This window comes from Saimiri boliviensis, chromosome 15 (assembly GCF_048565385.1).
Source record: "Saimiri boliviensis isolate mSaiBol1 chromosome 15, mSaiBol1.pri, whole genome shotgun sequence".
Classification (NCBI taxonomy): Eukaryota; Metazoa; Chordata; class Mammalia; order Primates; family Cebidae; genus Saimiri; species Saimiri boliviensis.
Window position 1 is genome coordinate 31662348 of NC_133463.1, and position 22060 is coordinate 31684407.

The window sequence follows — 22060 nt, forward strand, 5'->3', positions numbered from 1 at the left end:
TTGCTGAGAATGATAGTTTCCAGCTTCATGCATGTCCCTGCAAAGGACACGAACTCATACTTTTTTATGGCTGCATAATATTTCATGGTGTATATGTGCCACATTTTATTTATCCAGTCTATCTTTGATGGGCATTTGGGTTGGTTCCAAATCTTTGCTATTGTGAATAGTGCTGCAGTAAACATATGTGTGCATGTGTCTTTATAGTAGAATGATATATAGTCCTTTGGGTATATACACAGTAATGGGATTGCTGGGTCAAGTGGTATTTCTGGTTCTAGATCCTTGAGGATCACCACATTGTCTTTTACGGTGCTTTGTTCTCATTCTTTTTCCTTCTAAAATGAATACTGTCTAAATTGAAGTAATAGTGTGGCATGTTTCTTACAACATGTCATTTGTAAAGATGTTTCTTTCATTTATTCCCTATGAGAAAAGCAGAAATGCTATCATTATTTTTATAACTAGTGACTGTACACATGGCAAGCTTTATTTTATGTAAGTTGAAGCCACAACTTTCCTATTAAAGAAAAAAGATACTCCTCCTAACCTGCCTCTTTCTGTATGGCTTAAACCTAAGTGGGTCATCATGAAGGCATTCAGGCCTTTCACAGTATCTTTTCAGTTTCATCTGCCTCTCTTTCCTCCTCTTCCAACCAAACTGTCTACCTGCTGTTCCTCAGATATACTCCCTCATCTTATCCTATCAAAATCCAACTTATTTTTCAAAGCCAGTATCTTGTACATCAGCAGTTCTCAAAGTGAGTTCCACTCTCAGGGGTCTTTCAGGTGGTCCACAAGATCAGATCTATTTTCATAACACTAAGATGTCAGTTTCCCTTTTCACTGCATTGACATATGTGCAGATGGCGGAAATGGTAGATAGCACTGCTGGCACCTTACTTAGCACCATTCAAAGCAGTGATGCTGTGCACCTGCCATCAAAAAAGACAGTTTCCCGTAAGAATGTTCTTGAGAAAGGCAGTAAAAATTATTATCTTAGCCTTCAATAACATGTCTTTTTAATATTCTGTGTGACTAAATGGGAATTACAACTAAAGCACTTGAGCAATTATCTGAGTTGTGAGCTGAATGAACTGTTTTTCGTGGAACCCTTTTTTGCCTAAAAGAACAGCTGATAGACAAAAACTATGAGTATTCAGAAAATTAATAATGTGAGTCTCCTCCAAGAAAAAAACTGACAGAATGTTAAGTGAAAATTAGAATTTCAGAAAATTTGTATTCACTGCGAGTAATGTCCCTATTACTTAAATTCTTTCCAGATAAGACTAGTGGTGATATTAACAAGCAATTTTTATACTACGTAATGAAATGTGACAATATTTGGAAACTCTGTATAATTCAGCAAACCAATATTGCCAAGGAACCAATACATGATATAACAAAACTGTACATTTAAAATGCAAGATAGATCAATGGATTTTAACCTTACTGCATACTGAAAGCTCATTTGATATGATTTCAGTTTCTACGTTGCAGCTAACTTTTAAAAAACTACTACTTGTGAAGTTCTGAGGTAGTATTGAAAAATAGGCACAATTATCTGAAAAGACGATTATTCTCCTCTTTTCCAACTGTATGTCTGCATGAGGCTGAGTTGTCTTCTAGGGCTTCAACCAGAACAACCTATCTCAAGAGAGTGAGTGCAGCAGTAAATATGAGAATCCAGCTGTCTTCTGTTAAGCCAGAGATTAAACAGAGCAGCAGAAGTAGAAAACAAATGCCACACTTGTCACTGTATTTGTTTTGGAAAATGCAGTTATTTTCATTAAAATGTGATACTGTATAATGGGTTTATTATTTTGAAGTATATGTAATCTTAATGTATATTTTTAGTTTTCTTAGTTTTAATTTCTAACACAATAAAAATCAACAGATGTAATCACAAAAAGAAACAAGCTCTTGGCGTTAAGAATATAAAAGGGCCAAAAACATATACTGAGGAAAAGACAATAAATGATGCTAGGAAAACTTGATATCCCTCTGGAGAAGAATGAAACCAGACCCCTATCTCTTGCCATATACAAAAATCAAATCAAAATGGATTAAATATTTAAATATAAGATCTCGAACTATGAAACTACTAAAAGAAACACTGGGAAACTCTCCAGGACATTGGTCTGGGCAAAAATTTCTTGAGCAATACCCCACAAGCACAGGTAACCAAAGCAAACACGGACAAATGGGATCACATCAAGTTAGAAAGTTTCTGCACAGCAAAGGAGTCAACCAACAAAGTGAAGAGACAACCCACAGGATGGGAGAAAATATTTTCAAACTTTCCATCTTACAAAGGATTAATAACCGGGATATATAAGGAGCCCAAACAGCTCTATAGGTAAAAAACTAATAAGCTGATCAAAAATGGGGAAAAGATTTGAATAGACATTTCTTAAGACAAACAAACGACAAGTAGGCATATTAAAAAGTACTCAACATCATTGGTTGTCAGAGAAATGCAAATCAAAACCACAGTGACATAGCATCTCATATCAGTTAAAATGGCTTATATCCAAAAGATGGTCAGTAGCAAATGCTGGTGAGGATGTGGAGAAAAGAAAACCCTTGTACACTGTTGGTAGGAATCTAAATTAGTACAACCACTATGGAGAACAGCCTGGAAGTTCCTTAAAAAACCAAAAATTGAGCTACTGTATGATCCAGCAATCCCACTGCTGGGTCTATACACAAAAGAAAGGAAATCAATACACCGAAGAGATATCTGCACTCCTATGTTTGTTGCAGCACTGTTTACAATAGAGGCAACCTAAGTGTTCATCAGCAGATGAATGGATAAAGAAAATGTGGTACATATAAATACGGGAGTGCCATTTGGCCTTAGAAACGAATGAGACCCAGTCATTAGCAATAACATGGATGAAACTGGAGATTATTATGTTAAGTGAAATAAGTCAGACGCAAACATCACATGTTCTCATTTATTTGTAGGATCTAAAAGTCAAAACAACTCATGGACATACAGAGTAGAAGGATGGTTACCAGAAGGTGGGAAGGGTAGTGGGGACCTGGCAGGATAGGTGAGATGGTTAATGGGTACGAAAAAAAAATGCAATTAATAAGGCCTACTAGTTGATAGCACCACAGAGTGACTACAGTCAATAATAATTGCACATTTTTAAAATAACTTGCAGAGTATAATTGAGTTTTTTATAACCCACAGAATAAATGCTCAAGGGGATGGATACCCCATTCTCTATGATGTGCTTATTTCACATTGCATACCCGTATCAAAACATCTCATGTACCCCCATAAATATATACACCTATTGTGTACCCACAAATATCTTTTTAAAAAATGTTTAAATGTGAAAAAGTCATGAGACAAAAAAGGTTGAGAACTGTGGTACACAATCCTGATTACTCTTCCTAGCCCACCCTACCCCAGCCCAAAGATGTGACTTCTCCCTCTCCCGTCTGCTTTCAGACTTTGTTTCTCATATAATACCTTGAACTGTAATTATTTGTGTGCTTATTGTATTCATCTTGGACATTAGATTTCAAGTTCTTTAAAGTCTATGAGTGGTACAGGGGAAACTGGGAGAGTTATGTCACTAACTCCCTGGAATCACTGTAAGTAAGCCAGAGTGTCTTTGGGCTCATCTGTGAAATGAGGGTTGGATTATTAAGTTTTCTTTTTTTGTTTGTTTGGTTTTTTTGAGATGGAGTTTCGCTTTTGTTGCCCAAGCCAGAGTACAATGGCATGATCTTGGCTCACTCCCAGTTTCAAGCAATCTCTCCTGCCTCAACCTCCTGAGTAGCTGGGATTACAGGCACACACCACTATGCCTGGCTAATTTTTTGTATTTTTAGTAGAAATGGGGTTTCACCATGTTAGCCAGGCTTGTCTCTAACTCCTGACCTCAGTTGATCCACCTTGGCCTCCCAAAGTCCTGGGATTACAGGCATGAGCCACCACCCCTGGCCTATTAAGTTTTCTTCTAACTTGCAGATGGCATGAGTACTGTTCCTCTAAAAGTACCCTGGTGCGCCTAGTGTTGCACTGTCCACACACTGGGAGATGTGTGTGTGTGTGTGGTAAGGAAGATCCCAGATTCTGGGGTCAGAGAGACAGGGGTCCAAAAGACATCACCTGTATTCTCTTAGAGCTTTCAATCGGTGAAGGAAACTGGTGAACAGCCTACTGCTGAGATGAGCCATGAGTGCTCTCAGAAGTAAATGGGTTCTTAGAGGACAGGCATGTAGATGGGGGTGGGGGGGGAGGAAGGGAGTTTCCTCCTCCTTATAGAAGATGATAATAAGAACAGCGTGGCCTAAGAAAGTAGATGTCTTGATGATGCCTTAGTGTGTTTGAGGAACTACAAGTAAGTTGATTTGGCTTGATTTTCATAGTGAATGTGGGGGAATGGAATGGGAAGATCTGAGGTGGCACTGAAGACATAGGTAGGATTAAGTTAAGAATTCAGTCTGTCCCATACAGTCCCATGAGATACAAATTGAACTCATTGGAAGAAGTCTTTGAGAGAGAAAGATGACAAGCACTTTTTCCAAGTGACATGTGCTCTATATGTGGTACTATTGTTCACAGTTATTCTCTCCTCTCCCAGAAGGATGGTACACCCTCACTTGTTGAACTCAGGTGGAGAAGAATGACATCCCACTCTTTGAGAATGAAAGGACCTCAGGAAGACAGTCCCAAGAAAGCCATGTTCAGTTACAGGAGGGTGAACGCTTGAGGAGCTCGCTTACCATGAAGTGGGCATTCTAGAAGGCATGGTGAATGAAGTTGGACAGGAGGCAACAGTGCAAGGAAGCAGGGGAGACAGTGGGTGCAAGAGTTGGGGAAGAACGAACAGTATTAGAGTGAGAGCCTGGAAGGAACTCATATTGCAACCAAAAAACAACAGGGATCAGAGCCCTGCGGGGACTGAGCAGCCTTCATCTAACTGCAGCTGGTCTCTGCTAGAACAAGGCCGTTTCCATGTGTGACATAGGCTCAGACTCTGGCCCTGAATGGTAACCCAGGGTGCAGGGCGAGGAGGGAGGTGGGGAAAAGGGATCGTCAGGTTTGCATTCAGTTCAGCAGCCTACATCTTTTGCTCTCACTTTTGAGCTGAATTGATTTAAATAGAATCCAAATTGTTAGGAGACTGCAAAGTTCATCTCTGGCTAGAGCAGTACACAATACCCAAGAGAAAATTGTGTTCAAGTATTGTCAGTGTCTTCCGAAGGCTGTTTCCAGGCACTCGGAGTACTTGGGAATGAGGCCTGGGCACTAACTCTTATCAAGTCTTTGTTCATAAGAACAAGGTAGTATCAGAAATTAAGGGGATTGGCGTTCTGTTAGATTAAAAAGGCTGGGAAAGACTGAGGGTCCAGGTTTTAGTTTTGTGGGCGATCAATGCCAGAGAAGAGACGCAGAGGAAACTGAGGCACAAAAACTTGCCTAAAATTACATAGGTTGTAAATGGCAGAGTACTATTCAGACCTAGCTCAGCCGAGAAACACAGGGCTTTCACCCCGATATTCCCCCATTGAGCCTTGATGGACCAATAGATGAATACACTGGACGGTGAGAATATACAATCCTGGTGTTACCAGAATAATACTCTCAGATATTTGTGTGATTTTATTTAGAGGAACCCAAATACAGTGCCTGGCTGTAGCCGTGTCTCAGGTTGTCTTCCCAATGCTCATGGACAGGTGGCAGCTTCCATGAACAATACGAGAAGGCCAGGTTAGGCCCAGCAGGAAAGAGTTTAGTGATCCCTGAATCAAGTCTGCCATGGGCTCAGGGGTGGGGAATGAGAGATCGCCATAGGTTTGATAACCCTGGCAGTCTCTGGATTCGGGGCTGGGTTCTTGTCTAGCTCAGTACTTCTCCACCCTGGCCTCAGATGGAGCCGGCTGGAGAGCTTTAAAAAGTGCCAGTAACCCAGGTCCCAGGCCCAGAAAATCAGATTCATTTGTCCACAGTGAGACCCAACCATTAGTACTTTTCAACAACTCTTGCACTTACCCTAGCATAGTACAGCCAGGGTTACAATCCACGAACACAAATGAGACCTTGGGCATGTCACTTTGCTCTTTGAGCTGTAGTAGCCTCACCTATTTTTAAAAATTCTCTAAGAGTCCTTACTTCCAGTATAAAAGTATGAGGTTACATTAAGTGATTTTTAATGTCCCTCCCAGGATTAAAGTTCCATGAATCTCTTTTCCTAATGCAATCATTCAGAAACGATTATTTCATTTAGGATTGAGTGTGTATTGTGATCAATGTTTCTCTTAGTCCCCTAGCAACAGTGTAGTGTCAATGCCAGCTTCAAGGTTTGAGCTCCCTAATGACCAATTCATTTTACACAGAAAAGAAGAAAAACCTCCAAAGGTTTACAATACAGTTTCTTCCCACTAGGAGAAGTATCTCAGAGCATGTGGCCCTCTAGAAAGTGAGTCACTGGCATCTTCCACTGCAAAGAGCAGCACTTACTAGCAATGTTAGGTAGAAAGCAGGACTCTAGAAAGTGAATTGAAAACAACAGAGAAATTACGTAACTTAGAAGCCATTGTAAGTTCTTAGAGTCAAGTAAAATTGACATTCACAAGTATGTAGGGAAAATTCTAAAAGATCTGCTCTCAAAGAATATAATGCTTTAGCCTTAATTTTTTGAGGGATGGGGGATTAAACAAGAGTTTTCCCAGTGGAGTAAGGTATATTCTGTCATAAATAGTTACAGCCTCTGACTCTGGTGGTGGAAGGACCCCGCAAATGCTTTTTAAGTCCCTTCCATCTGGCCTTGGTTTTCCTCCGCAGCTGACTATGTGCTAAAGGACCACTTGGACTTTTTCCACTCAGCTTTTAAGGAACAGTTTTAGGTATTATATTTGGTTACTAGCATAAATTTACTCTGAAATATCCTAAGTCCAGTCATCAATCAAGGGAGTTAGAAGGAAAGGATTTGCGTGGCCCATGACCCCACGCCCCCACCTTGAAGGCACAGATAATGGGTGCACTCACGATGCTCAGCACCACATCCTCAGCAAAGGGGCTCCAGGCCACCTCTTGCCTTTGCCCCTGTTAATAAGCAGAGTCTCACTCTGAACAAGCTGCTGCATTGTGTGAGGTTAGGAACACAGGCCTGTGTTAGACTGCCTGGATTTGAATACTGGCCCTACACCTTGCGGGACATGTGATGTTCTCCAGGCCACACATCCTCCCTGACCTCTTCTCTCCAACCTGTGCAACAGGTATAAGAATTCTCACTTCGCAGAGAGTGATGCTGGGAGGAAGTGGATGGGATAATTCATGTAAAACATTTAGCAAGGCTCCTGGCACATAGTAATTATTTAATAAGTGTGAATTATTTGCTGAGGTCTCTGTATAATGTAAAAATGCATACCTTAAAGATGGCTTTCTGCCATGATTCTAGATAGGTTTTTTTCCTTCAACTGTCTTCTTTTTTTGCCTTAAAATGTTTTAGTCCCACCAAGTTTCATCTTAAAACAGGACGCCCGCCGGGCGCGGTGGCTCAAGCCTGTAATCCCAGCACTTTGGGAGGCTGAGGCGGGTGGATCACGAGGTCAAGAGATCGAGACCATCCTGGCCAACATGGTGAAACCCCGTCTCTACTAAAAATACAAAAAATGAGCTGGGCGTGGTGGCGTGTGCCTGTAATCCCAGCTACTCAGGAGGCTGAGGCAGGAGAATTGCCTGAACCCAGGAGGCAGAGGTTGTGGTGAGCCGAGATCACGCCATTGCACTCCAGCCTGGATAACAAGAGCGAAACTCCGTCTCAAAAAAAAAAAAAAAAAAAAACAGGACGCCCAAAGTGACACATTTAAAGAGAGCCTTCAAAGCAGAAGACCATTTCACTTAAATGCCCACCTGCACTGTGCCAGGCGTGGCAGTAGACCCAGAAGTGCCAGACACTAGACAGGAGTGAGGGTTGGCAAAACATGGGTCATTTCCTAAGGAATTGTAATCATTGGTCTTTTATATCAGGTGTCTTTGCCTCTGGTCAATACCAGACATCAAGCACTATAGGCACAATCAGTGCATTTAGGCTATTTCACAACCAAGTGAAATTCAGCACTGGCCATCCCCCTGTTGCTCATCATTGACTATAATGTGACCAAAATGGAAACCGCTAAGCTATGTGTCAATGCTTGTGCTAGAAACATACTGCTTCCAGGTGGGGAAAAAGGAAAGCACTTCAGTCAAATGTCCCTTGTATGGTCTATAATTCTTACTGCGACTTCGGGTCGGCTGTTGAGTCATCAAGACACGTTCTGAACCCAACTCTGGCCCTTTCTGTATCCTGAGGGACCCAGCAAAGGAGGGAGGTCCTGAAGCAGCCTTTCTAGGGGTATAGTGACTTACAGTGAAGAAGAAAGAGTCAAATTTGTCTCCAGGAACTCAGAATTGTGAAAGACCCACCATCCTGAGCCCTCCAAACAGTGAAACCAATAAATTAAGAATCTAACCTGTAGCGGGCAGACCTCACTGAAAACCAGATCTTGTTTGTATGTTGGGCTTTGGTCTTAGAAAAAGCACCCAGAACACTTCATCTAAATCTGCCTGCTATTAACAATATCCCGTAGTGCTAGAGGTAAATGTTTTTCTTTGGCTGAAAATAGAAATCCTCACTAGTCTAAACCACCTGTCTTTGCTTTTAGGAGAAACTGTTAGACACCAAATATTGGGATCTTTCCAGGGAAGTTTAGCAACCCTTTCTACACAGAAAGTACTTGTCATCTTGAGCTTGTGGGCTTGAGCCTTCTGGGAAAGAAAATTGGAACCTTTCTAACTGATTCACTTAAAAAATCAATTCCGTAGCACTTAAAGGAATCTAAGTGGATCTAAAATTAAAGAGAAACAATGAAATGATTCCTCGCCTACAATGAAAGGTTGAAAATTGAGGTAACGACCTTGGAGAGCTGAGTGAGGAAATCTTAAGGGCAAGTGGGTTAAAGCCGATGGGCTTTTTGAAACCAGGAAACCATATCTTCATGACCTTTGAGCATGATTGTGCAGCACAGATATTTCCAGAGTACAGTGATTTGGTTTTGTTTTTAAGAGTTGTTGCTTTTTTTAATGGACTGAAAAACAAAATGAAAAATTTCATGTTCTTGCTTTTTTGTGCATTGAAATATAGTACATAAAAAGCAGAAATCCCTCCATTATCCCAGAAGAGAAACACTGCTGATTGAGTGTCTGTCCCTCCAGATTTTGGGATGAATGGATGGCTAGATGATAGAGCTATTTACTGAAATATTTTTTTTTCACCAAAAATGGGTCCTGTCCTATATAGTATCCTGCCATTTGCTTTCATTTTACTAAACATCATGGCCATCTTTCCTGGCCAATATACACATATTTCTTTCTTATAATGGCTTCATGGTATTCATGGTGTAGGTATTCCATGATTTCTCTAACCATTCTTCTGTTTATGGAGATTTTGGTTTCATTATTCTCCTGATATAAAAAATGCCTCAGGCAATATCTTTGTGCATATATTGGTACACATGCTTGCTAGTGTTTCCTAGAAACAGGTGATTAAAAAGATACTGCTGGGCAGAGATTATGCAGCTTCCAGGTGATGCCTGTTTGCTGTTCTGTGGACCATATTTTGAACAGCAAGGCCATAGATATAGTCTGCCCTGTAACAAATTCAACTAATCAGATAAGCATGCTGTAGAGGCCACATGTGGGCATTCTGGTGGATGGTGCCAGTGGAGCCCACCCTTGCTAACTTCAGTGAAGCCATCTTGGACCCTCCAGACCTGCCAATCTGTCATGTAAACACCAGCAAGTGATTTTTGCTGATGTGGAGCAGGAGCAACACCGGGCCAGGCCTGTCTGGTTTCATGGTTCATAGAATTGTGAGATATAATAAAATGGTCCCCATCCCAAAAACACTGGAATTGCTTGGTCATAGAATGTACATGTTTTTAATTCAGATCATATTGCCAAATTACCCTTTCACAAGATTGTATCAATTTCTATTAGTACAACTGTGGAAAAGAGTGACTAATATTTTTCCTAAAGGCATGGAAAGAGTCTGTGTTTGTTGAGCATTATTGACTGTTTAAAATATATTTTATTAAGAAATATTTGAAACATACAGGAAACTACATGGAATAGGATAAAATAATGGTTCAAACATTTTTGTTGCTTCTTGAGTCTAATTTAATGGTAATTCTGGCTGGACGCAGTGGCTCATGCCTGTAATCCCAGCTCTTTGAGAGGCCAGGACAGGAGGTTGGCTTGAGTCCAGGAGTTCAGGGCCTTAGGCAACATAGCGAGACCACATCTCTACAAAAAAATGTTTTAAAATTAGTCTGGCATAGTCCTAGCTATGCAAGAGGCCAAGGCAGGAGGATTGCTTTAGCCTACAAGTTCAAGATTACAGTGAGCTATGATCAGGCTACTGTGTCTAACTTGGGTGGCATAGCAAGATCTTGTCTCAAAAAAAATAATTATTCTTCTTCAGAGAATTGTCCACTTCACACTTCAGCTAAATAAACTGAGATTTCAGTCTGGATGTGTTTGACTGCAAAGCCCAACCTCATTTTGTTTACCAACTTCCCTTCTCATATAGTATAACTCATATTGTGGATATACAGTATTTAGCAGACGCCTAAGATTTTGTGTCATGTTGCCTAAGTAGCTTATGAAGACCACAGAACGAAAAAGAAAAAGAACGACATCTGGCCTATCCTCTGGCTCTCTCTTCATCTCTCCCTCCCATAGCTGAAGTATCTCGGCCCACTCCCTTTGCCTTGCCACCCCAGAGGTTGTAGACAGGTTTGTGAACCACCACCTTGCAGTCAGTGAAGCCTTCTGCCAAGGGTTTCATGGAAGAAAGGGACAGGACATGGGGCAGGTAGGGAGAAAGTGGATTTGTCAATGACATTCCTGTTAGCAGGGATTGAGAATGGGAAGAGGTCAGGGAGAATTAGGGAAATGAAAAATACTTAAGAAATACAAAGTAGCCGGGCGCGGTGGCTCACGCCTGTAATCCCAGCACTTTGGGAGGCCGAGGCGGGTGGATCACAAGGTCAAGAGATTGAGACCATCCTGGTCAACATGGTGAAACCCCGTCTCTACTAAAAATACAAAAAATTAGTTGGGCGTGGTGGCGCGTGCCTATAATCCCAGCTACTCGGGAGGCTGAGGCAGGAGAATTGCCTGAACCCAGGAGGCAGAGGTTGCGGTGAGCCGAGATCGCGCCATTGCACTCCAGCCTGGGTGACAAGAGCGAAACTCCATCTCAAAAAAAAAAAAAAGAAAAAAAGAAATACAAAGTAAGAATCAATCAAGGTTGTATTCTAAAAGAAATGAGTGTGTAAATCATGACACTGTGGGCAAAGAGAGTTCAGGCGGTCTAATACCAGCCACCGGGTAATAGATACCCAGAGCTCCCAGCACACAGGCCCCTGGCACAGGAAGACACCTGCATCCAAAGGCACTTTCTTCACCCGGGGCAGCTGAAGGGCAGGGGCAGGTAATAGAGGTAGAAAGATGCATGCCAAAGCCCTGTGCTCAAGGTTCCAGAACACAGCTGAGTGCTCCAGCGCCATTCCAGTTCCCCACTGGCTACCTGGACAACCACAAGCCACACTCAATCCCAACACGCCTCCTGGGGAAGAAGAAAAGCCTTGGCCACCTTCATCTGTGGCTCCAAGTCAGTTATAAAGGTCTCAAAACAAGGCCACAAAAGTTCTGATACTGTTTAAATTGTTACATTGAGCAAATATATTAACATAAAAGTATAAGACATAACTATAGGATTACATATATTTATAGTAGGTAACAGATAAACCATACAAAGCTATATAGATTTTAGTTTTGTTTTTTACAGTACATTATAGGCGGTGGGTTTTGCGGGGCTTGAAAGGCATCTTTCTTCCCACTCTGTTCCCCGTCCATGAGCAGCTGCTGCTGTTCTTGCCCTACCATGAGGGCTGGATGCCAGGAGCTGACAGCTTTAAGTGATACGAGCATATTTCAGTGCTGTCACTGTATTTCTGTGCCTGTATTTATTGTTCCATTTGCTGTGATATCACAATCTAGGCCTGGCATGGGGCTTACGCCTGTAATCCCAGCACTTTGGGAGGCTGAGGCAGGCAGATCACTTGAGGTCAGGAGTTCGAGACCATCCTGGCCAACATGGTGAAACCCCATCTCTACCAAAAATACAAAAATTAGCCGGGCATGGTGGTGCACATCTGTAATCCCAGCTACTCGGGAGGCTGAGGCACAAGAATCAGTTGAACCTGGGAGGCAGAAGTTGCAGTGAGCCACAATCGTGTCACTGCACTCCAGCCTGGGCGACAAAGTGAGATTCTGTCTCAAGAAAAAAAAATCTAAACCTGAGGCCCTTGGTGAACTGTTTTTCCACCATGGCCCATGCCACCCTCTAGCCCCACAGACCACGGTGGAGCACCTGCCTGCTCCACCATCACACACACCAGGTCTGTGTCCTTCCAGCCATCCTCAAATGCTGATGTGCCCCCTTTGCTGCCCCCTGACCATTTCCTGATGACCACAGAAGCTGTCACCACTTTGTTCCTGAGGTAAGGGAAGGCCTTCCTTCCCTGTGAGAATCTGAGGGGAGTGAGTGCAGCAGCATTTCTAGGGTCATGGCCACCAGCAGATTTTCAGCTCTGCTGAAGTCCCTTGGCCAGTGAGGGAGCACGCTGTGTCACAAGGGCATCAGAGGGCCTGCAAGGGGGCCCCAGAGAGTGCAGGTGAGGAGGGCAGGAAGTACATCAGGCGGCCACATGCTCAGCTAATTAATCACCTGCTCTTCTGCTTGACCTCCGTGACCCGTATTTAAGCACAGGAAGGAACTGTGAATGATCCCAGTCAGTGCTTTGACACTAAGCTCTCTTCAGTGTTTAAGCTTATCGTGTTATGAAGGTACAGGTTGTGTTCGCTGGTAATAACTTGTATCTTTTCTGAACAGGAGTGGGGCTTTAGGACACAGAGTTGGGGAGAATGAGAGCGGCACAGGTGGCAGGGAGAGTGGACAAGGTAGTTAATCCAGCCCCTTCATCTTACAGATGAGTCAGCAGGCTCAGGGTCCTGAAGGGACATGCCTGCAGACACAGAGGGTTGGTATAAGGACCTTTTTAAAGGGAAAAAGAGTCTTGGAAGTTACCAAGTCCAGGCAGAGGTAGCTAGGCCCCTGAGAAAGTATCTTTGATGTCCTACCCCTCTGTTGAGCCTGCCTAATTCTCCCTCTCAGTGCCCTGCCCAGTCCAGGCCTCTCCAGATGGTCCCCAGCGTTCTGCATCCCTCTTTTCACCTCTTTTTTAACCTCAACCAAGACAAACCACTCCTGTCCAGTCTATCGGGGCCTCCCCACTGAAACCAGCTACCCCGCTTGAAAAACAAGCTGATAAAAAAATGTCCTCCCCCACAGCTGGGAAGAGCTGCTAATGGCTTCTAGTGGTTTTGCACTCTCAAGGATGTTCTTAAATTTCTGAAAAGCCAATACACTTATACAGCTCAAAATTCAAATAACATAAAAATTCTCATTCCTGTGCCTGCAGTTACTTTTTTTTCTTTTTTTTTACTGAGTCTTGCTCTGTCACTCAGGCTGGAGTACAGTGGTACAACCTCGGCTCATTGCAACCTCTGCCTCCCGGGTTCGAGGGATTCTCCTGCCTCAGCCTCCCGAGTAGCTGGGACTACAGGTGCATGCCACCACACCCGGCTAATCTTTGCATTTTTTGTAGAGAGGGGATTTCACCATGTTACCCAGGCTGCTCTCAGACGCCTGAGCTCAGGTCAGCCACCTCCCTCGCCCACCCAAAGTGCTAGGATTACAGGCGTGAGCCACTGCACCCAGCCCCAGTAACTGTTTTTTATTACTTTCTTGTGTATTGTTTCAGAGTTTCTTTATACTCATATAAGCAAATACAGACATATATTTTCATAGAATTCTTAAGTGTTCTCAGAACCATAAGCCAAAGGAATCTTGCTAACAATAGAACTTCAGGCACTTCGTAAATTTTATTGAGCAACAAATCTTTCCCAGGGCCCCTTTTGTCACAACGTATAAGTGGCTACTTTCTTGTAAGTTGGAGTTCCTTGCTCTGAAGAAAATTGGTTCCAACAGGACTCTGTAACAAGATCATCACCCAGAGAGAACCACAATCTGCATCTCCTTTCCAGGTATTAAAGGGTGAAGGGGTAAAGCCCTGAGTCCTCTCTTCTTATTCATTGCTTTGTTGAACACTCCTAGGCACCAGACACTGAGCTAGGTACTGCGGACACAAATACAGCCCCTGTGCTCATGGCAGAAGGAAGATAACATAGGCCAAGGAGATTGTTCAGTGGTGACTCACCAGATCCAACCCAGGCAGGTCTGTGTTTAAAAGGGAATTGAGGCTGGGCGCAGTGGCTCAAGCCTGTAATATCAGCAGTTCGGGAGGCCGAGGCGGGCAGATCACGAAGTCAGGAGTTGGACCAATATGGTGAAACCCCGTATCTACTAAAAATACCAAAAAAAAAAAATTAGCAAGGCATGGTGGCGCCCACCTGTAATCTCAGCTACTCGAGGCAGAAGAATTGCTTGAACCCGGGAGGCAGAGGTTGCAGTGAGCCAAGATTGTGCCACTGCACTCCAGCCTGGGCAACATACAAGACTCTGTCAAAAAAAAAAAAAAAAAGAATTGATTGGCTCCTGTAGCTGAAATGTGGAAGGTTAGATCTGATTTCGGGACAACTTGATTTAGAGCTTAAATGATGTTACTAGGAGCCATCTCTTGGCTCTGCAACTTCTGGGCTGGTTCAATTTTCAGGCTACTCATGGTGGCCCAGGCAGCTTCAGGCTCACATCACCACTTTAGACCATGGAAGTTAAGTCAGGATCTCAAGAACTCAAATCAAAATCCAGGGACTGAGTGTCCTTAACCCTGATTGGCTTATTTAGATCACCTGCCTATTTCTGAGCCAATCACTGAAGTTAAGGGGCATGTATTGTCCTGATTGGCCTACTCTTGGTCACATGGCCCACTCTTGGCTCCTAGGGGTCGGCTCAACTTTACCCAAAGCACACAGGCTGACAGTGGAGGGAGGGGTGGTACCCCCCCCAAAAAACCAGGGTACTGTAGCCACACACCAAATAGAGAGGCTGCCAGGCCACAAAAATAGGTGTTGTCCACCCCACCCATGTAATTACAAATGAAGTGAATGTTTCAGAAGGGGAACTGCAAGGTGCCTGGGAGGCCTGACCTGGGATGAGGCATTCGGAGTGTTCCCTGAGGAAGGAGTGGGCATCTGCCAAGTGAAGGTTGTTGGTTTATACTTAGGCAAGGTGACTCCAGCTGTCATGGGAAGGCTCAGAGGCAGGAGGAAACAGAGTCCCTCCAAGGAACTTGGAGCTTCACTGTGACTTGAACTCGGAGAACAGGGACTGGGGAGTGATGGAGAGCAGAGGGAGTGACACGGGTGAAGTGGGAGAGCTGGATGGCCTGCACCTGTCACCCTGGCCACCTTTAATCCCAGCCAGGTTCCACGGCCAAACTCCACATATAACTGGTTCCCCAGTGGGCTGCATGTTCAAGCCTGTCCCCAGGCACTGTAGCTGGGAGACAAGTGAAGATCAAACCTGACCAGGCCATGTTTCTGCTTAAAACATGAATGAACTTCTGGGTTCTCAGCATGACCGTCAAGGCCCTGCCCACACTCCAGCCTCCTATCTCCCTGCCTTGTCTTCTCCCTGCTCAGTAGACCCCACACCCCAAGGCCTCCTGATGCTGCTCATCGCTAAAGCCACAAATACTAAGGATGTCCTCAGGGGAAGAAAGAGGGCTTAGGAGAGCTGGACTTTAGCCACAGGGTGTATGTTTCTTCTTAATAGAGCAGGTGGAAGAAGTCTGGCCAGGGAACATGGGCCAGGTGTGGACACCAGCTGTGGGCCTGTTCTTAGGACCCAGTCTCTGGCACAGCATTGGGCCTCCTGGCTCATCGCAATCTACTCACACAGGCCCCCATGCCACTGGAGGCCCATCATGGGAGCTGAGATCAGAGCAAGGGCTTTCACAGGGTCTGGGGTCAAGAGCAAACATGGGAAGTGAGCAGTGACCTTTCTGGGAGAGGAGAGAGCAACAGAGCAGAGACCACAGGCCAAAGAAGCCTGTGCTCTGTCCCTAGGCTCAGAAAGCTGCCAAATGATGATCCAGAATCAAGCTGGGACTCCTGGAGACATTTTTCGTGACTTCTTTGGAAGGATCCAAGAGAAATGCAATTCCAGTAGAGTCACATATATAGGAAGGTGAAAAAAGCAAGATGAGAGGCTCAGAATTATATTTATTACGTAGTGTCTCACCTTAGGTTCTGGCCAGAACTTTCTCCCACTTCCTCTCTATAGTTTCTGATCTCTTTCTGACTTATTTTTAAGTACCCAGTTTACATATGTGGTTTTTTGTTTTGTTTTGTTTTTTTGAGATGGGGTTTCACTCTGTCACCCAGGCTGGAGTCAGTGATGCGATCTTGGCTCACTGCAACCTCTGCCTCCTGGGTTCAAATGATTCTCCTGCCTCAGCCTCCCGAGTAGCTGGGATTACAGGCGCACACCACTATGCCCAGCTAATTTTTAATTTTTTTAGTTGAGACAGGATTTCACTATGTTGGCCAGGCTGGTCACGAACTCTTGGCCTCAAATGATCCTCCTGCCTCGGCCTCCCAAAATGCTGGGATTATAGGCGTGAGCCACCACACCTGGCCTGCATATGTGTTTTTAAGTAAAGTTGCCTCTATTACTTTCTGGAAGCAGATGAATAAATAAATAAAATGAAAGTGGTGTTTTTTAATCCCACGGAGGTACCGTAGGTGTTAAATAATGTGTTATGGATCAACTCCAGGTCCTCAAATGTTGTAAAGCATTTCTTTTATATCTGTTCCATCAAAGTGGAATCGCAGCCATCGCCAGTGGACCTTCAGTTTCCTCTCTTTAATCAGTTTCTCATGAATGCACAATATACCATTTCCTCCTGACAGCCCAGCAAGTGTAACCACAGCTGCAAGCGCACATCTGTGTTTAGCTAACAAACCAGCCAGGCTCATGCCAATCATCTCTTTTATACAAGAAGACCAAAAAAGTAAATAGAGCCTCACAGGGGTCCCAGTGTCCTCTTGAATGTGGGTTTATGTGCAGTAATTACCATCTGCATTCTTTCATTCATCAGCTAGAAACTTGTCTTACTCCAGATCTTCTCTTAGAATCTGACCTTAGAGATCAAGCACTCCAAACCCTGGTAGCAGGATCTCTGACTGCAGCTCAGGACTCTCCTTGGTACACAGCTCCTCCTTCGTTTCTGCACAATTCAGTGACTCTCAATTTTATATTTCTTGATACTAGAATTACGTGAAGCTAGCACAGTGCTTCTTACCTGCCAAAGCCAATGGCTAACAGAAAACTGTAGGGAAGTTGTCCCAGCTGAAGGCAAGGCCTATGTGGGATCTGGACCCTAGCAGCGCAGTCAGCCACTCAACCAGGACATCAGCCTCAGCCCTCAGCATCCATCTGCATATTTTCCTCTTTTCTCCAGAGTATCTAGAGCAGGCATCCCCAAACATTTTACCCAAGGGGCCAGTTCACTGTCCCTCAGACCGTTGGAGGGCCGCCACATACTGTGCTCCTCTCACTGACCACCAATGAAAGAGGTGCCCCTTCCCGAAGTGCGGCAGGGGGCCGGATAAATGGCCTCAGGTAGCTTGGGGACGCCTGCTCTAGAGGCACGTAATGGAGATGGCTACAAGCTCTGTAAAGCAAGCTTACAATCTGTCTAAACATCTGTGTGACTGTTGTTTCTGAAAGGCTGAGCCGAACCCTTTCTTCCCTACCTCCCACCTTCCACTGGAGGCAAGCAGGGGTGGAGTGATGCCATGGGAGAGGGCAGGTCTGGGTCCTGGATGCAGCCAACTGCCCGGAGCAAGTTCCCCTCACTGTCAATCCCACATACCTGCTAAGCCCTTTTTCGAACTCCTGACCTCAAGTGATCCATCCACCTCGGCCTCCCAAAGAGCTAGCATTACAGGCATAAGCCACCATACCTGGCCCCTGCTAAGCCCTTTTTCAACAGACCTGGCCCTCGATAAGCCCTTTTTCAACAGACAAACTGAGTCACAGCAAATAACCTAACAGCCACCATCCACACGTGGAGGTCATGTCTGAAATAGCTATCTTGCTAAACCTCAGACCACTTAAGGTCTCTTTAAAAGCAAGCCCTGGATGCCTCACCTCCCTCACACCAAGCAATCTCTGAGGTATTTTGCTAGCTAAAAGGCCATCTCCTCCTGAGAAAATCACATTGTCCCCCGCCCGCACCCCCAGCAGAGGCAGCAGCTCCTCTAATCATACGTGGCTGTGCATCAGCAGTTTTCTCCTATACTTCAAGAATCATGGTGCACCAGTGAGCTGCAGGCATGGAGGTGAGAAAGGCTGGACAAAACCAAACCCGTGAGAAGAGCATTGCCAGGCCCCTGACAGAGGGGAGAGAGTCCTGGGGTGAAGTGGGCAGGGGGAGGAAAATGTCTGGAGCCCTGTGCTTACTGTGTGTCCTGCAGAGCAGCCAGGGCGTCGCCCAGAAGCTCTCAGTCACTCAGACCCTCAGGTCCCACCGGGCCTCCTGGATCAGGTGTGCCTTCTCCAGATCACTGAGTGATTTGGACATAATGTTTGAGAAACACTGAGTCTGCAGGACTCCATGATTCGTTCAATCAGGGGAGAGAGTCTCTAGGTCCTTTCTTTGAACCTTCCTACACAGCAACTGAATAATAAATGCCAGCCACAAAGCTCTTCACTGTGTAAAGTAAGAAAATATGTGCTTTCTGGGCCGGGCGTGGTGGCTCAAGCCTGTAATCCCAGCACTTTGAGAGGCCGAGGCGGGTGGATCACAAGGTCGAGAGATCGAGACCATTCTGGTCAACATGGTGAAACCCCGTCTCTACTAAAAATACAGAAAATTAGCTGGGCATGGTGGCACGTGCCTGTAATCCCAGCTACTCAGGAGGCTGAGGCAGGAGAATTGCCTGAACCCAGGAGGCGGAGGTTGCGGTGAGCCGAGATCGCGCCATTGCACTCCAGCCTGGGTAATAAGAGCAAAACTCCGTCTCAAAAAAAGAAAAAAAAAAGAAAATATGTGCTTTCTTATTGAATTCTGGTAACACGCCTGGGAAGTGGGCCTTAATACTCCCATTTGACAGAGGCTTAAAGAAGTTAGATAACTTACGCCAGGTCAAAAACTGAAAGAGCTGGAATTTCATCCAGGGGGCTGCTTGACCTCTGTACCTATCACTATGATGCAAGAATTACCGCTTTTTTGCTTGGGGGTCTGCAAGGCTTAAAATAAAGCTCCAAGCAAAACATAGCCCCACTCTAAACCAGAGTTGGAATTCACTTTAGGAATCCGGGCTGAGGCTCCTTGGGGCCTCCCTGCAGGGATGGGAGAGACAGAAGCGGCCAGGCAGGACTCCAAGCTGCTCCCATGAAACAGAGCTGGGCACCAAGTCCCAGCAACAGAGGCCCTGTTCAGGCTTGTCCTTCAGCTGAAGGTCAGAACAAAACAGAGTCTTCTGGGCCTTGGCGTGACTCAGCGACTTCTAGGGCAGGGGACCTTGCCACAGATCTCACTGCTGTGGCCCCTCCTCTGGAAGCTGCCTGGCCCGCAGCTTCACGGAGCTACAGCCCCCCAGGCCAGGCCCCAGGAAGTTTATCCCCAAGACCTCTCTTCAGAAATGCCATTTCCAGCTGCTTTCTCTGAAACCAGTGCTAATGTCTCCTCTGTTAAGTCTGCCCAACTGCCCCAGGCAAATCCACAGGACCGAGGCTCTGTGCTCCCATCAAATGAGGCACATTCATTTCTGCGTACATTACTTGGGCCTATTTTATTCCAGTAACCATGCAGGATGCGATTACATACTTTATCTCATTGAATCCTAGAGCTATGAGATGGTACTTCTAATCCCATTTCACAGCTATGAAAATTGAGGCTAGTAGGTTTTGAAGCTAGAATTTAAACCTGGAGTCCTAATTCCAAATCCAGTACTTCTTAACCACACAAGTGTGACATTTTTCACAGATTTAGAATAGGACTTATATTACACAAATGTGTCTTTACCACTAAGCTGTACCACCTTCAGGGATCCTTATCATATCTTCCCCATTTGTGTTTCCCAATGCAAAATCCAGTGCCTACAATAGAATATATGCTGAATAGACTAGGTTGAACTGAATTATTCAGCAGTTACCAAAAGACTGGGTGCCAGACCATTTGCAAAGCACAAGGACCACAAAGATGAAAAGGTTACACCCCTCCCCCCAGCAAGAAAACACCGCTGCGTGACGTTGCTGTTTATTTAGGTTCTTGTAACAATGGAAGACGCACAAAATGTGCTGGAAGCCTCAGGAAGGAGCACTGGAGTCGCATGCGGAAAAGGGCAGGCGGGGGATGCGGCCACCACAGCAGACGCAGAGCCTGAGCAAGACGCCACGAGAGAGACATCTGCCATGTGGGCAAGCAAGACAGGACATTTCCAGGGAAGAGTAGAGGCTACAACACAAAGCTTTGAGAGAGCCTGGTTTTCCTAGGACTTTAAGGAAATAATAAATAATACTGTGGAGGGAGTGGGTTTCCTAAAGAGTGCCCCATAAATTGAACTCCTTCCACCCAAAATTAGACTCATTCCTTCCCAAAGCAGAGCCCACTCCAATCCATAAACATTGGAAAACAGACCTGAATGCATTTTGCTTCAAGACAAGAAAGGATCGATGCCCAGCGAGTGTGCTCTGTTTCTTTTCCCAGATCACAAAGAGCCAACCCCAGCCCCAGGGGAACAAAGAGGGCGTCCGTGAGAAACTCTAAGTATGTCTTCTCTATAGTTCCCTCTGGGAATCTGAAATTCCTTCCGGTCTATAGAAAGAGAGATGCTGGGAATAAGTGTCCCCCACCCCAGCCCAACCCTAGCAGTGTTCAGAAACTATTAACTGTCCAGAATCATGAAGTGCTGCAGGGAGTGGCCACAGGCTGGCAGGTAGCCTGGGCCGTGCCGACATGGCATTATCTGCTGTATGTCATCTCCCAAAGGTGATGGGAGCCGCTGAAGAAGGTTGAGCAGGAGGTGACACTGGGAAGGTCACTCTGAGCCATGGGGTGGTGAGGAGAAGCGAGGAGGGCACAATGAGGCTCTTATGCCTACAAGGAGGTTCCCCTGTAAGGAGTCACCCCAAAACTCTGGCCAGTAAGGATGGAAAAAAAAGAGAGGGAGTCAAGAGATGTTTAGGAGGCAGCACATAGGACCTTATGGTTAACTGTGTGTGAAAGACAAAAGGAAAGAATTCAAGCTTGACCCAGGATTCCAGCCCAGGTAGCTGGCTGGCTGGTGGTGTCATTCTGGAGCCTGAGAAGACAGAAGTTTGCAGAAGAGAAGAGCTTACTTTGGTTTGAGGTCTGGGATATCTAAGGCAAGACGCCCAGGAGATGTGGATATCAGGAAAGAAAGACAGTCTGGAGAGAGAGATTGGGAGTCAGCCGACTCTAAGAAGGCACATTTCCCAGGCAACAGGAGCCTGGAGTCGAAAATAGCATGACAGTGAGTCACCCAGGACAGCCTTTCCCTGCCTCTGCCTCCTCCAACGCTTAGGGAACTCCAGCCCTACTCAACATATTCCGGGGAATCCTGGCAAACCCTGGTATATGTGGGTGGGGGACACAGGAGGTTACATAAACTTACTTCTTGAACTACACTTCTGTGCCACCAGGTATCCGTGTTTCCCCCTTCCCTGCTCCTGCCCACTCTGGTGTCGTGAACCACCCAAGACTCAGAGGCATGTCTAGGTCCTGCTGCTCATACCAGGAGCCACCACAGCTGCCCTGTCTCACGGGGACCAGTGTACCCACTGCCAAGGGCCTTGCTGCCTGCGTTGAAAAGGAACAAATGCACAAAAGGCATGTGAAGTGTGACCACAATTAGAAGTAGCTTCTCTGAAAACCAAGAGGACCCAACCCTACCCTAGTCCCTCACCAGCCAAGACTTTTCTAGGTCCTG

The 22060-nt window shown here is 45.2% G+C and overlaps 1 protein-coding gene across 4 annotated transcripts in view; it reads right to left on the reverse strand.

Moving 5' to 3' along the window:
• Positions 1–22060, reverse strand: part of PLEKHF2 (pleckstrin homology and FYVE domain containing 2) — a 362342-nt gene that overhangs the window by 242915 nt on the left and 97367 nt on the right. Inside the window, exon 4 of one of the 4 annotated variants that reach the window (XR_012514063.1) lies at positions 14356–14501. The exons of 2 other annotated variants lie outside the window; for them this stretch is intronic. The gene's annotated coding sequence lies outside the window, so the exon portion shown is untranslated. Of the gene's footprint in view, positions 1–11086; positions 14502–22060 lie in introns of those variants that run through there. One more of the 4 variants, XR_012514062.1, reaches the window with a different exon arrangement.